The following is a 4,464-nucleotide window of genomic DNA, read 5'->3' as shown; positions in this document are numbered from 1 at the left end:
TGCCTCCTGGCACATTATTCAGATTAAAATGTTATGGGGAAACTGGAAACTGCATATTAAATAATAAACATGAGCACATAGTATATATAAGAAGAATTCTAAGGACATGTGTATTTACTCTTTCCACAATACTATACAGCTTAATTTACTATTTTTTCCTCCATTTTATTAAAGTGGGTAACAGAATATTGCTGCTTTTCCATTTTTGATCCAAAGAAATAGAAACTTTGTACAATTCAAACTAATATGCACGAAAGGAGATAGATCACTTGCCCAAGACCACAAGTTAGTAAATGAAGGAATCCAGATTTGAACTCATTAGCCTCTTTTCCTCTTCATCTTACTCTATGCTGCCTATAAATTCAGTTATTATACACATGTATATTCATGTAGGTTTTTTAGGTATACATATATACCTAGGAGATAATATATGTGCTTAGATGTAGTATGTGTATGTGTGTGTATGTATGTGCATGAGTATTTATATTATTTTTAGGGAGAGGAACATTTCTCTTAGGTATTTCTGTCAAAACCCACATCTATTATAGATCAGTAATCTCCTATTTTCTGAACTTCAACCTTGGGCTAGAAAAGCTGGTTTATTGTTTTTCAGACATGCAGTCATCACTTGGTGCCTCCAACTACTTTAACTTTAGTTTTTCGTTCAGCCCACACTCAACTTGATGGGTGAGCTTGCAACCTCAAAATTTAGAAAAGAAGCCCATTTCCATATACTAATTTAAACTCTTATTATCACTGCAGAGTTTCTTCCTTTTCTGATTAAACACAGTACATTCATAGCTATTTAAGCAGCTTATCTTCCTGTCAGTTGGCCTCAGGGATCCCATTCTTTGTTGTCTTACAAAGACCAGCCCACAGTTATTAGTGGGAGCTGTTTACAATGAGACTACATGCTTAGAGTACATCCATTGTGTGTGCGGGAGCATTCAATGAGGACAAGATCATCATTAACAAAACAGACTCGGTAGCCTCTAGATACTTTCACTTGCTGGGGTAATACAGACCTTTCTTTCAAATTTTGAGCTATTTTTAGTCAATGTTTATCAAACATATGTAACATGGAGATAGGGATTGTTTCATGGGGCCCTAGCTATTATTGTTCTCAATTTTATGAGTTAATTATCTAAATGACTCAAGACAAAAACATTTTTGCTTTTCTGCCCAGAAGGTTAAGGGTAAAATTTGCCTTTCACAATGTTTAATTTAATTGAGCAAACAAAGAATTATTATTCTGATAATTTTATATATTGTTCTCAACATGTGTAATGAATACTTATGTACATATGTATGTTTACTTATAAAGTTATGTGTAATTCTACATATTGTTTCTATAAAACCCAGTTTATGCACCTTTCAGAAAATCTTGGTCCAGTCTACCCAAGCTTATTCTGCTTGCTAATTATGGTGGCTTCTTGACAGATTCCACCATTTCCGTCAAACACCTCCATCATCTTATCTCCTCCTTACCCCCTAAAACCACTGACTTTGTAAACTTCCCCTAGGAATGAAGGTTGGGCTTTTTTATGGCATTCATTGCTACCGCTGAGAGGGACAGAAACTCCATCATGCAAATCTAACCCAGCATGACCTACACAGACTCTTGCTTCCATATCAGCTGTCTGGAGGTGCTGGTTAATGTCATCAGAGAATCTAAGAGTTAAGGCCAGATGGGGTGAAATTTGACCAATCAGACAGGGCACAAGAAAAAGCTGAATCCTAAATTTCTTGCTCTTTATCTCCTAAAGGACTCTTCTTAAATACAGTGGTTCCATTCGGACTTTCTGAGCAGAAATTTGCAGAGCTAAATTTTACCTTCATGTGGCCAAGAAATGCATTTTCCTCAAATTTGGAGAACTTGAAAAGTTAACATAAAAATAGTTTATGCATTATTTATAGTCTCATTTATGGATAATAGGAATATAAGGATGAAAATTGCAAATGCTTAGAATTCCCTCCTTCTCATAATTCAAAGAAACATGGGTTCTGAGGACTTTGTTTTCTCCCCTTTTGGAGCAGTAATAGATGAGTTTGCAAGTGAGAGAAAAGGGAGATCTGCAGAAAAGGCACAACTTCCAAGACAAGTTTCAGAGAGAATTTTAAAAAAAGGAGGAAATGACAGAGGAGATGACTGGTTTTAGCAATATCCAGGACAAGAAGAACTCTAAGAAGTAGAGATGCCCATAACATTTTTGAAAGTTTAAAAAGTTTTCATAAACTCCACCTTCAGTAGCCTAAACAGAACTTCATCACTTTTGTATTTCAACCACCAGTGACATTTTATTTTGGAAATTTCTATGTTTTACATATGTATTAATATTTTTCTTCTTTTTCTTACCCATCCTAAAAAAAAAAAAAAGAAGAAAGAAAGAAAAGAAAAAAGAAAAAATAGGAAGATAAAAAAAAACCAGCATATAAAAATCTCCTATTTAGTTTCTCTACAAAGCTAAGTGGTGCCTTTCTTCTTTATGAGAACACAGCTTTCGAAAAAGAATTCAGCCCGTCCTTGTGCTGACTACAGATTTCCACTCCTTCTTGGGAAAAAAAGATGATCATTGCTTCTACTATCCTTTAATAAATTCATTTCTCGATTCTTATGCATTATAATTTCCCACTTGATACCTTCTTAGAAACTTGGTTGTTGGATGCATTTTTCATTTGGCAAAATTCAACGTGGCTTTGCGTGGGATGTCTAAGTAATAAAAAAACAGATGTTCTGGTTGTGAGGGAAAAGAGAGGATAGATGTAAACTTTCCCTGAAAGAACAAATTTAGGAAACTGAAATAGGGTGTGCAGAGTTAAGAAGGCAAGTAAACACTACTTGGTTTTTGAATTCTGTGACTGTTAGCCACCAAAGACTGTAACACAGGCAACAAGATAAATCTCCCCAGGAAGAAGTTTGGTTAGACACCACAGAGAGATCCTGCTTCATCTTGTTTCAAGTGGATCAAAGTAGACATGCATAAAAGGAGCAGTATGGATCATTTGCAGTAACTTGTGAATGAACTCGTATGTGTTGATGTAGGCATGGGAAGAAGAGAAATGAAGTATTCTGTTAAAATGCACTTCCATCTCTAACTCACCCAAGACCCAAGCTTTCTTAGTTCTGTGATTTGCAAGGCCAAAATGGCATTTAGAGTTACCTGTAGTTCCAAGTTACCTGGAAGCTGGTTCATGGGGCCATCTTAGATGACCCAAAGATCTAGGAAAGAGGAGAGCAAGTCTACCCAGAAGGGTAGGCCTTGATGATCGTCACAGCATCCACAAGGTGGTCCTGGGAGTATGTTTCTACCATTCCCACTCGATTTACCATTCCTAGACACACCCGGCCAAAACACGTGTTTTGCTGTCAAGCCATTGTGCGGGGGCCAAGGTCACAAAGAACTGACGACCATTGGTGTCTGGCCTTGCATTAGCCATTGTGAGAATTCCAGTCCCCCTGAATTTCAAGTCTGGACGAAGTTCATCTTCAAACTGCTTGCCTTAGATGGATGCACCACCTCGACCTGTCCCTGTTGGGTCAGCTCCCTGGATCATGCCATCTTTGATGATTCTGCGGAACTTTGTGCCATTGTAGTAACGTCGACAAGCCAACTCAGCAAAATTCTTACAGGTCTTTGGAGCATGCTTCCAGTATAGTTCCAGCACCATGATCCCTATACTGGTCTCCAAGTAGACGTCAGGTTGCTGCCAAGAGTCTAGAGGAACCGCCGCCATCGTGAAGCCGACTGAGTCCTTCCCTAGTAATCACTCCTTCCGGCGTTGATTCACTGGGGACCTGCTACTGCTGTGCACACTTCCGGTCCTGCCATTCAACTCTTGATTCTCGGGATTGAGGGGTTGGGACAAGGAAGAAAAGGACCACTCTTCCAAAAGTGGTGAAGCTACAGTGCAAGGTGAAAATAGGTTGGAGCACAAAAACGGAAGAAAATGCAAACTTCATTAGAGGAGGTGTAAGGCCTTGCCCCGCCATGCTCTGAGAAATTCATTATTTTATTTTATTTATTTTATTTTTTAAGACTCAGTTAAGACACATTTTTGTTAGAACTGCGATAAACATAAAATAGGGGTCTTAATGCCTTGGGCATTGGATGTAAGTCAGTAAGGAAAAAAGTACTATATGCTACCATCTTCTTTGACAAGTGTTCAGTATAGGAGGGTAAATGAGCTAGATCAAATGCTGTTTCAATAGTGAAGAAGTTGTAGTACAAAATTGCAAATATAGCTTAGAATTAGATATTAAGAGACATGTTTGTTTCAGTATAACTGTAAAAATTAAAATAAATATGTCATTATGAAGTTAATATGGGCTTTTGGAGGAATAGATAATTTTTCTACTTAGGAATTTTGCAATTTTACATCATTTTCCCATCTATTAAAGATACTATACAGTTTCATAATTTTTAATACTATTTACTTGGCAATTGTATTAGTTGAATTACAGCA

General features: G+C 37.2%; 1 pseudogene; it reads right to left on the bottom strand.

The window, feature by feature from the left end:
* Positions 1-3,241: 3,241 nt before the first annotated feature.
* On the bottom strand, positions 3,242-3,735 carry LOC143646215 (peptidyl-prolyl cis-trans isomerase-like 1 pseudogene; annotated as a pseudogene).
* Positions 3,736-4,464: the final 729 nt, after the last annotated feature.

This window comes from Tamandua tetradactyla, chromosome 9 (assembly GCF_023851605.1).
Source record: "Tamandua tetradactyla isolate mTamTet1 chromosome 9, mTamTet1.pri, whole genome shotgun sequence".
Classification (NCBI taxonomy): Eukaryota; Metazoa; Chordata; class Mammalia; order Pilosa; family Myrmecophagidae; genus Tamandua; species Tamandua tetradactyla.
This window is presented reverse-complemented; position numbering and strand designations above follow the sequence as displayed.